The sequence below is a fragment of the Ovis aries genome, chromosome 8, assembly GCF_016772045.2.
Source record: "Ovis aries strain OAR_USU_Benz2616 breed Rambouillet chromosome 8, ARS-UI_Ramb_v3.0, whole genome shotgun sequence".
NCBI classification, from domain to species: Eukaryota; Metazoa; Chordata; class Mammalia; order Artiodactyla; family Bovidae; genus Ovis; species Ovis aries.
The window spans coordinates 90,099,465-90,111,654 of record NC_056061.1 but is presented as its reverse complement, the minus strand read 5'-3'; positions in this window follow the sequence as shown (position 1 = coordinate 90,111,654).

Genomic DNA, 12,190 nt, shown 5'->3' with positions numbered 1-12,190 from the left:
AACGAAAATTTAAAAACCCTAGGCAGAAATTTGAAGAGAAATGTCTAAGCCCTTTATGAAGAACACCATGAACCACCCCTGAAAGACACGTAATTCCACCCGAATGAGCGAGCAGGCATTCGGCGCTGTGTCCCTGGCTATGACGTCTCACCGTGGAGATGTCCCCACCTCACCTGGTTCACTAGGTCCTGTCCCAACTGGGTCAAGAGGTCCATGTGAGAAATCGGACCGTGCAAGTGCCAGAGCCTGTGGGGGCATGCCTGTGTGACGCAGGAGGCTCCCACATGACTATGGTAAAGAGAGGAAAAGAGCTTTCACGAGGCTGAGCGATAGCAGACGCGAGGAAAAAGAGCCAAGTGACCAACTGTGAGAGAAATAGAGGCAACTTAGTCACAGACAGAAGGTTGATTTCCCTAATATAGAAAGTGCCCCTAAGACTAGAGCAGAGCAAATTTAGAGTATAAGAGAGCAGTCCTTAAACTTCTAATCAATTCCTTACATTAGAAATCCTTTCTATACTTTCATGGAAGAACACCTAGAGACTTTGCAGAAACACGTCAGAGTCACATGAAGGACGTCCGACCTGACCCCGAGGGGCACAGAGAGATGCCATTTCTCCCCACGGCCAGCAGCCAACCTGGGGCCCCCACGGGCCGGGACTCGGAGGGCCAGGACAGGCGGGCGGAGCAGGGGGCAGGACGCAGGCCGGGGCGGGGGGACCCTTCTCTGCTCCCGGCTCCGCCCGGTCCGCTGGCTGTGGAGGCCCAGGGCCTGCGCCTCTGCCCACCCCACCCTCCCCTGAGCTGGACCCTGGCCATGGGGATAGGCCTAGCCTCACCCGCTCCATGGGCCCCCATACAGCATCTTGCCCGTAACAGGCTCAGTCAACGCTGGAACGGCTACACGTAGGAATTACTACAAATGTGTTCGCAGACACATCACAGCATGAAGACACACACACAACAGACAGACACAGCCAAGAGGCCTCCAGCTGCACAAATCATCCTCAAAACAATAAAAGTGACCGATTTTTCCCCTGCATTTTGGGTCAGTTCCTGTCACTTTAAAAATAATATTTTGCTGTTCTTTGGAGAGACCATGTTCTTCTGACCCTGAGTCCATCAACAGTTTCCTGAAAGGCAAGGCAGCTTTCTCCTGCTGTGTTTGTTTTCAAAAAGGAGTTAAGTGGGGCTTCCCTGGTGGTCCAGCGGCTAAGACCCTGCATCCCCAGCTCGGGTTCCATCCCAGGTCAGGGAACTAACTCTCGCATGCTGCGTGCCTCAGTGAAGACCAGGGATCCCACGTGCTGCATGAAAGCCCAGCACAGCCAAATAAAGAAATAACTGGACGTGACCCTGGAGCCAAAAGCAGCTGCATCTGTGCCCTCACACTGCCCTGGGTCAGGAGCCGGGCGGGGCTGTGGCTTCCCGGTGGCTGATCCCAAGGATGGCATTGTGCCTGCGTGCTCCCGGGGTCTAAACACCCAAGGAGCCCTGAGCAGACAGCACAGGGACAACCTACCCTGAGGGCCCCTCACCTCTGAGCAGAGAGCACGGGGACCACCCTGAGGGCCCCTCACCCCCGACCAGACAGCACGGGGTGGACCACCCTGAGGGCCCCTCACCTCTGAGCAGAGAGCACGGGGCCCACCCTGAGAGCCCCTCACCCCTGAGCAGAGAGCACGGGGTCGACCACCCTGAGGGCCCCTCACCCCTCCCGAGGGAGACAGGGCGATGCTCCCCTCCCCCCTCGTGAGGGCAGACATCTGCGTCGAGCCCCGTGTCCTCGTCCGTCCAATGGTGACGGAGAGGTGTGCGCATCTCTGCTTCCAGAGACAGGTCTGCTCGCCTCTCCTTCAGGCTCCGTCACTTTTGCCTCTCCTTCGGAAGCTCTCTCACTGCCTCAGGGCTGTGATCCCTCAGCGCGGATTCCTTTGTTACTAGGAAATGACCCTCTTGCTCCCAGGTAATATTATTATTAATCTGAAATCAAGCCGAGAGTAAGCAGACAGCCTCCTGATGAGGGTGAAAGGGGAGAAGGAAAAGCCGGCTTAAAACTCAACATTCAAAAGGCTGAGATCATGGCATCCAGTCCCATCCTTTATGGCAAATAGATGGGGAAACAATGGAAACAGTGAGAGACTTTATTCTCTTGGGCTCCAAAATCACTGTGGACGGTGACTGAGGCCATGATGTCAAAGACACTCGCTCTTTGGAAGAAAAGCTGTGACCAACCTAGACAGCACATTAAAAAGCAGAGGCATCACTTTGCCGATAAAGGTTCCTATAGTTAAAGCTATGGTTTTTCCAGCAGCCATGTACAGATGTGAGAGTTGGACCGTAAAGAAGGCTGCGTGCTGAAGAATTGATGCTTTCAAGCTGTGGTGTTGGAGAAGACTCCTAAGAGTCCCTTGGACCGCAAGGAGACGGAACCAGTCCATCCTGAAGGAGATCAGTCCTGAATACTCACTGGAAGGACTGATGCTGAAGCTCCAATACACTGGCTGCCTCATGCGAAGAACTGACTCATTGGAAAAGACCCTGATGCTGAGAAAGACTGTGGGCAGGAGGAGGAGGAGGGTGAGACGGTTGGATGGCATCACCGGCTCGGTGGACGCAAGCAAGCTCCGGGAGACGGTGAAGGGCAGAGGAGCCTGGCGTGCTGCAGTCCTTGGGGTCCCAGAGAGTCAGACACGACTCAGCAACTGAACAGCAACAACTTTGATGCGAACAGAGTCACTCCAGCAAGATTTTTTTTTACATGGTTTGTTTGTTTGATTAAATCAGGATCCTCCTATCACAAGCGCCAGATAGGTGCGTTAAAGTCTCCCTGAAAAAATGTATGGTATTTTAAAAGTCCTCAAACAGGGCAGTCTACTTTCTGAGGCTGCAGCCCTGTGCCCGCCGACCGGCGCACTGCGTTGCCGCCCGCCGGGGAGGGCGAGCCCCTCACCGGGAAATGCCCCAGCGGCCTCGGCAGACACACCCGCCCCCAGCAAGTGCTTCCCTGGCGGTTAAGCGCCTGCCCGCAATGCGGGAGACCCGGGTTCAGTCCCTGCGTTGGGAAGATCCCCTAGAGAAGGAAATGGCAACTCACTTCAGTATCCGTGCCTGGAGAATCCCATGGACAGAGGAGCCTGGAGGCTACGGTCCACGGGGTCACAAAGAGTCGCACACGACTGAGCGACTGACACTTTCTCCCCCCTCACCTCCCAGCAGCCACTAGAGCTGTCTTGTCCAGAACGTCTGTAAAGGGACGAACCCCAGTGAACCTCTGGGTCCGGCCTCCTCTGCCCACGACGGTGGTCTGTCCTCCCTTTGGGCTGCCGCCCATCCCTGGGACCCTCAGGCTCCACCTCCCACCGGCTGAGGGGCAGCTGGCTTGTCCCCAGTTTTGTCCGTTATGAGTGAAGCAGCTGTAAAGCCCCACTGCCAGGGTTCGTGCAAACACGTGCGTAAACATTTCCGTGTCTCGGGTGAATGCCCGGGAGGGGGCTGCTGGGCGCAGCGGTCAGGGCTTTGCTGCGCGGCCTGCCCTCGCCGCTTGGACTGTCCGCGCCATTTCCCACGTAGCCGTAGCCTGAGCCTCTGTCCTTGGAGTAGCGTCTGCTTGGGCGTTTCGCCCGCTTGTTCATCGGGCTGTCGTCTGACTTTCCAGACTTCTGTGTGTATTCCGGATCCGGTCCTTCGTAAGCTATGCGATTCCCAAATATTTTTGCCAGTGTGTGGCTCGTCCCCTCATCCTCTTAACAGCACCATAAACAAAAAAGAAAGCTTAACTTCTGATTCTTTTATGGATCGTGCTTTGGGCACGTTTCCAAGAACCCAAGGCTTCACCCAAGGTCACAGACTTTCCTCTGCGCTGCCTTCTACGAGCTATGTGGTTTCAGGCTTGACACTTAGTTTCCACTTTCGTTCATTTTTGCCAAAGCTGTGACATCTGGACAAGGATCCATTTCATTTCTGCCCATGGACGTCCAGCTGTTCCAGCATCTCTTGTGGAAAAGACTGACCTTTCTCCACTGAACGGCCTTTGCTCCTTTGCAGCTGGTAGAAGTGATAGAATGAATTGTGCCTTTTATTAATCAAGCCCTTTGCTTTACCTGTCATCCTGAAAAACACTTACCTTTCAAACGTATACGTCTTATTAATCAAAGGGTGGCCAGGCCGGTTGCACTCCACCAGGACAGTCTCCTAGTGGGAAAGAGTTAAAAACAAAAAAAAGCAAGCTGGTGTCCCCTCAGGGCTACATTAACAGTGCTGAGCAGAGGGGGCAGAGCGTGGCCCCTGGGCCAATCGGCTGCTGCTGTAAACAGGTTCTGCAGGGACACAGCCCGCCCTGTCTGCGGGGACACAGCCCGCCCTGTCTGCTGAGGGTCTGTGGCTCAGTTCTCCTCCATAGAATGAGTAACTGAGACACAGGCCAAATGGCCCCAAGGACGGTGAGTTTCACTCTCTGGCCTTTTAGAGGGAAAGCCTGCCAGGCTCTTGATAGAAGCAAGTCAAGTCACAGAGAGACACACACATCGCTCCCCTCTGCCCTGGACCAGAGTCAGCCAGACCCAGCGGCTCTTTCAAGTGAGGCAGCGTCAGACTTCCCGGGGCTAAAGGAATCTTTCTCAGATGTTGTTATAATTCAGTTACGACCGGTGGATTGTTGTTCAAACACATCAGCTTTTGATCTGGCTAAACTATTTTCTTACACAACATCCTGTACGGAGGGAAGCCAAGGCGACTTGAGAGCAAGAAAGGAGCCTGAGTTTCTCTCCAGCACAGGAAGGGCGGGCCACTGGAGCTGGTTCCAGCGCTAAAACAAAACGTGAATCGTGAAAACACAGCATAGAAGAGAAGAACAAAAGCCCCAGAGCTGCAGGGACGCGCGGCCCGTGGGCACCTGGCGCTTCTGTAAGAGCAGTCTGAGACTCTGGAGGGGGCCGCTCTCCAAGTCTCACCGGCACCGTCTCACCAGCATCACCAGCTGATACCAGTGTACCTGGCGGCCGACTCACTCAGCTGTGCCCGACTCTCTGCGACCCCATGGACCATAGCCCGCCAGGCTCCTCCGTCCATGGGATTCTCCAGGCAAGAGTACTGGAGTGGGCTTCCATTCCCTTCTCCAGGGGGACTTCCCTGACCCAAAGATCAAACCCGAATCTTCTGCTTGGCAAGCGGATTCTATACCAAGTGAGCCACCAGGGAAGCCCAACATTAGTGTATGTGTGTGTATATATATACATGCAAAATAAATACACGTCCAAAAAGTGGCCTATCTGGGTTTTGCAGGCCAAAACTGTTTGCCTGTCGCCCCAGCCCCTGGACCTGGAGCCTGCCCAGCAGCCCGGGCCCCGCGCCCCGGTCCTGCGGCAAGCCTTCATGTTCCTGCTCCCTGACTGTGGGGCTGCTCCTTTAGCACAAGCCAGAATGAATCCCGGTGCCCCAGGAGGAACGGTCCAGACATAACCCCCATCTGAAGACAGGCTGAAGTCTACAAATGCCTCGGGTTTAACCACACAGAAGAACAAGTGAGAACTGCTAAGGTGTGCAGTCTCACCCCAAAGCTCCAGGTCACCATCTGAGGCCCATCAGTTCAGTTCAGTCGCTCAGTAATGTCCGACTCTCTGCGACCCCATGAATTGCAGCACACCAGGCCTCCCTGTCTATCACCAACTCCTGGAGTTCACTCAGACGCACAGAGTCGGACACGGCTAAAGTGACTTAGCAGCAGCAGCAGCACGCCCATCTACAAAGCCATAAAGACCAGCCTGACCCCAGGAGGTGCCCACGACGCCTTAGGATGCCATCCCAGGGCACTGATCGCTGGACTTAAACAGCATCTGAGAGGACGCTGAGGGCAGGGCTTCATTTTCGTAGACACCGCGTCCGAGTTCTCTCCTGCCTGTCCTACGTCACCCCCTCGCGACGCCGCACACCCCTCCTTCTCACAAAGAAGCGTCCAGAGTAACCCCTCTTATCCAAATCCACATGCCCTTGAGCCCTAAACTTCCTCTCGGGTCCAAACACCAGGATTCATCTCCAGAACTCACTTCATAGCCCCTGCCTCGTGGAATTACATGGCTCCGAACGACCAGCATGCTCAGAGTCAGTAATCAGTAATGGCTATCTCCCTCACATTTAGCTGCTTTATCATCTATTTCACTTGCATCCAATTCCCTAGGAAGCTTTCAAAGTATATAGGGTGTAAAATCCTTAGTCATCAACTCGGTCATGTAGTCTTAGAGCTAACAGCAAATTTAAATTGCGCTCCCATGTTTTACAGAAAGAAATCTGGGCCTGAGAAGGGTCGTCAGGCACATTCGGGAGGGAAGCCAAGCCTCTGGTTCCCTCGCCACTTTCCCCCTACGCTGGCCGCTGTCGGGCGGTTTCTAAGCCTTGGACACCTTTCTCTCCAAGGCCGGGGTCCTCAGTCATGCCCTGGCCCAGCCACAGCAGGAAGAGTGAGCCCACACTTTCCAGGATGTCATGCAGATATCGGGGGTCCCCACTGTGCAGCACGTGGCCTCCTGTTTGGGGGTACTGCTCCTTCCCGTGATGGGCCATGAGTCTGCAGACCTGGAGTGACAACCTCTCCCAGGAGGGGACACGGGGTACCTTGACCCCAAGAAGATGGCCTCTGTCACCTCACCCGTGCTGGGCACCCCGCATCAATGGTTCCTGCACCAATGTGGCTAAGTCTCAGCAAAACCACTAGGGTAAAATACAGCTGAAGCCAACCAGCAACTTCCTGGGAGCAAATACAGGTTGGTTCATACCAGGTGATAGATTCAGAGAAGCTCGGAAATTATTAAAATAAATATGCAGGCACGGATGTTGAATCACCTTAAATCTCCACATTCAAAAACAGAGCAACCAGATAGCAAAACCAAAGACCCACAATACTCACTATAAAAGTGAGAGACAGGCTTCCCTCTGACCTGCAGGCCCTGAGGGGGTGGGGAGGGGTCGGCTGGACATGAGCTGGGATAAATCCACGGCAGCAACAGGGTCCTCCCTGAGATTGGACGAGCGGGACCTGAAGCAGCTCCCGGTGGGCAGAGATGGACCGCTCAGGTGCCAGGAGGCCAGCAGCACATGAAGACCCACCGACACACTTCCCTCCACACGCTCACGACCTCAGCAGGAGCTACACCGGTGGCCTCCGCAGGACGCTGGGAGCTGCCTCTCGGCTTGAGAGCAGTGCGTCATCTGGCGTCCCTGGTGGAGGGCACCGCCGGCTGGCCAGGTATGGGAGCCTCTGGGACAGGGGCTCAGTCAGAGGCTCCAGGGAGAGCCCACAGCCCCAACCACCACCTTCTGCATCCTCACGCTGCCGCCCCACCAGAGCCCCCATCAGAGCCCCCCGTCTCCTGGGATCGAGCTGCCCGGCCAAGCCTGAGGTCCTGACGTCCACTTCTCAGACGTGCGGAAGACACTGTGGCATGCTGGGTGGCAAGGACACGCTGTCACGTGGACAGTGGGAGACGCCCAGGTCCTGGGCCGAGACTGCTGGACAGACCAACAGTTGGGGAGAGGGGGAGATGAGGGAGGAGACTCAGAGGCCAGGCAGCTTGAGGACTCGGCCTGAACGCAGGCGAGGCTGAGCCGTGGGGTTGAGGGAGGTGCCTTGGGTCGCAGAGCGCAGGGACCCGGAACCAGGCGGGTCCAGCAGGCGGGTTTGTAGGAGCTGGACCTGCATGCAGCTGGGGAGGCCGCCCCGCTGAGCCAGCTCCCAGCAGGGCTCGCCTCAGCTCCACCTGCACTTCCTTTCTTTCGTGCCCCTTGCCTGGAGCAACGCAAGATCAGTCCGCCATGTTTGTAATACGGTACTTTATTTTTAATCTTTCTTATTTGCTCTGAGACACCTGAGATGCTCCCAGGCCAGGGATGGAACCCACGTCTCTGGTGTTGGCCAGCAGATTCTTTACCACTGAGCCTCCAGGGAAGCCCTTGCAGTGTGTTACTCCTTAATTGGCTTTTTAAGAGACATTATCCTGTATGCGAAGGGCTTACAAAACCATTTTCATTCCCACGATGAACCTGGGTTAAGTCAATTATTGGTAAAAAACCGTCTCAGTCTCTGAATACAATCTGCCCAGAAACAAATCAAGCTAGAAATGTGCCTTCACCTTTCTATTCCCTCCCGACAAGTATGTTTGGAGAGCTGCCCGAGCCGGAAGCTGAACGGAACCTCCAGGGAACAGAAGGGACGTGCGCCTGCCTGTCTGGCAACACAGACAGACTTTGCCACAGGACTGCCTGAAATACACAAAGAACCTCGAAGAGAAATACAGATGCGATGAGACTGCGAGGGAGAGCGTCCTCGTTAGGCCGGACAGCAGGAAGGGCCTTCCTGAGGCCGTGATGCTCACAATGCGTGCTGAGGATGGTAGGGGAGCCAGGTGGGGGTGGGCGTCAGGAAGGAAGGGCCTGTGCCAGGCCCTGAGGTGGCACGGGGTGGGGATGACGGCCATCGGAGGGCCGAGAGAACCCGCTCTGGAGCATTTGTCTTTGAGACGCAAATGGGCCATCTCGCGCACTCCCGGCCAAGCCAGAATCTCTTCCTCCGCGTGTGATCATCAAACAAGCCAACCATGCAGGAGACGCAGCGGGCAGCACTGGCGACCCAGAGCTGGCACAGAGGCCAACTCCGCCTGAGACGGACTTTATTCGTAGGCTGAATCCAGAACCCTGCAATGTGGAATCGGATCGCAAACCGAAATCAAGCGCTAAAGGCCTTCCCTGGTGGTCCAGCGGCGAACAGTCGCCTTCCAACTCGGGGCCTGGGATCCCACCTGCTGCAGGGCCGCCACAAACACCCAGCTCAGCCAAACACAAGAAACGCAGAGCTGCACTACACGCCCCGGACAAACGCAGACTCGCGTCAGGCTCTTGGAAAGAAAAGCACGACGCGGGATCCCAGAGCGCCAGTGTCCCAGGGCAGACCACTTGTGTCCTCAGCACATTCAGTGGCAGGAAGTCCTTCAACAGACGGGTCAAGTGAAGGTGAAACACGACTTGGATTCTGCCGGTTTCCTAAAGCACAATCCGAAATGCCCCAGTGGAAAGAATCTTTATCTCATCTTGATGGGATAAAAACATTTTCCTAAACCCTCCAAGTTCCGAATGTGAAGACTCAGTGGAGTCTCCCAGGACGGGCAGGGACCACGAGGAGGATGAAGATGTAACCAAGCCACGGGGGAGCCCCGTCACTGGGGGCGGGGCTGGGGGGGCGGATGTCCCCCCACAGGAAGTACCGCGCAGGGACCAGATGCCCCCAGAGCTCGGGAGACATAGGAAAGGCGTAACCTAACCACTTAAAATGGAGGTGGGGGCAGTACAGTGGTCCCGAGGACTCGCTTTGACTCAAACTCCTAATGATGAGGATTAGCTGGCCTTCTGCTCAGCCCCACGACACTCATACTAAAAGCAGCCTGCAAGGCACCAAACAATAGAAGGCAAAGTACTGAAAAACACGGAGTTTTAAAAATGCTTACTCTATACGGAATTTCATAGCCAGCTACAGCAATTTCCACGGTTTCTTTATTTTAAAAAATTAAGCTGTCAGTCCATTAACTGAAACTGCTTTAAAAAGAGTTGCTGAGACTTCCTTGTCAGTCCAGGGGTTAAGACCCCCTGCTTCCACTGCCAAGGGCAGGGTTCGACCCCTGCTCAGGGAACTAAGATCCCGAATGCCTGACTGTGAGGCCAGCAAAAAGAGATTATATTTTAAAATAATGGAATAAAACGAAAACAAAAAGGGTTGCTCAAGATTACAATATGTTATCACAATAAGACTGATTCAGACAACGGGCCTGGCAGACAAGCGCTGAGACTGAGAGCGATCGATGCAACCCAGGACTTCCAAGAGGTCGCTGTACTCTAAAGGGCCTGGACTTTCATGTTCAGTGAAAATGATCGACAAAGGAGCTAAAACTGCAGCAATTCATTCTGTGATGGTCATAATACAGCTAGGGCATCTTTTCAAACTTTTATTTATGGAGACTTTTAGACACACACAAAGTTGGATAAGGCGGGATGGAGGGGCCTCATCCAGCATCTTTGGGCTTCCCTGTGGCTCAGACGGTAAAGAGCCTGCCTGCGATGCAGGAGACCCGGGTCCAATCCCTGGGTCGGGAGGATCCCCTGGCGAAGGGAATGGCTGCCCACTCCTGAACTCTCGCCTGGAAAATTCCATGGACAGGCTAGAGTCCACGGGGTCGCAGAAGAGTCAGACACAACTGATATTTTTCACTTCCTGGATGTATTCACTAGACTCTCCCCTAAAGAAGAACTTGCCCTCATCCGTGATGCGTCTGCCCTGAAGCGCATTCATCAGGAAGGGCCACAGGCCTCCTCCTTTCTTTATCATGTCTTAGGATAAAGGACTGAAGGGCTGACACGCCAGCGCTCTCCCAAGCTGATCAACGAGATCTGAAAATAATAACAGCTGTGAACTGAAGGTCCTCACGAGAGCATGTTATTTGGTCTGCGTCATTCACCTCCTAAGCTCCATCGCTCCGTCTGACACCCACGGGCGCCCTGTTAAATAGGCTCTGAGTCCTCCAGCAAGAAGTCCCGACCCTTCCCCTTCCCCCGTCCCAGGCTTGTCAGGACCCGTGACCCATGACCCCAAGAAGCCCCGTTGCCCTGCACCCACTGCTGCTTCTGGCCTTTTCAACAGATAAATATGAGCAAAGAAAGTGAAGTGAGAGTTGCTCAGTCGTGTCCGACTCTTTGCGACCCCATGGCCTCCACCATCCATGGAATTCTCCAGGCCAGGATACTGGAGTGGGTAGCCTTTCCCTTCTCCAGGGGATCTTCCCAAACCAGGGATCGAACTCAGGTCTCCCGCATTGCAGGTGGATTCTTTACCAGCTGAGCCACCAGGGAAGCTCAAATATGAGGAAAACTGGGCTTTAAAGGGAAAACACAGTCGTGAGTTCATAACAGAAGTGTCTGTTTCAAACTCACACCACTAAGGTCCTGCTTCACTCGCCTTACGCTCGCACTTCTTCCCTCGGGCTGCACACGTTAGCACGCACTCACACGCGCACGGGTTGGCATGGGGGCTGGAGAATTAATGAGGGGGGCTGGCTTCCCTCCCTCAGAGCTACAGGCGAACAGCCTTATGGGCTCGCGTGGGAAAGGCACCCAACGCCTCACGACTTCCACGTCTGATAGAAATAGAGAAACAGTAACTAGGAAAGCATGAATCAAGGAGGGAATTGCTTCATATCCACGCGGCCTCCGGATCCCTCAGCGGCGGGACATTTGAACCGTCAGACGGAACGGTCCCAGATACAAAGTGTAAGGAAAACTCACTCACGTCGTCGACTGCGTGGACCACTCCTCCGGACACAGAGCTGAGGGATAAAGCAACATTGAAGATACGTGTTATGACGGAGCTCCTGCCACGCGCCCCCATCTCTCAGGCTCCGGGCTCGCTTCCGGCGCCCCTCTTCCGGCCCCTGGCATCCTGCATCTCGGTCTCGATTTTTCTATCCTTTCCCCACCTTCACCTCCCCTCCCTCCCTCTGGCCTTGTCTCGGCACATTTTCCTCGCACACCGCCACTCTGGTCCTCTTGCACTCTCTAACTGTGCCGTGTGACACACACGTCTACATGTAAACACCTCCTACACAGACAGCCTGAGGTGAGGAGCTTGGGGGTGACAGACAGAAAGAAAGGCCTGCCGAGGTCTCTGCCCGCAGGAGCCCCAGTGTCGGAGCCCAACCACGAATCCAGACAGAGGCGACACGCGTCGGAGCTAGAGGTGAGTAACCGTAAATGATAGAAGAACAAGAAACCCAGTTCAGGACGCCTCTTGGGAAGCTTTGCCAAGCTGAACAGCCCAGGGCTGTCTGACGGTCTTCTGTGAGGATGAACCGCCCAGCGGCACACCTGAGACGTGGCCCGAGCAGCTGAGAGGCTACGTGTCCAGATTACTTAACTTTAATTCATTTAGTCACAGGACCACGTGAGGCAGGAAGTGACCCCGTCAGGCAGCGCAGAAACAGATTAATAATGTGACGAGGCCATCTGCAAACACCACCCAGAGCACGTTCACGGAGACACCTCGCTTGGGAACCGCTGGCTGCTGGACTGCGCTGCAGAACTAGACACCCCGCCACAACTTGTTTCACAGCGCGGGACCGACCGAGGGCTTTCCACAGGCCCTCTAAAGCCAAGTGTTA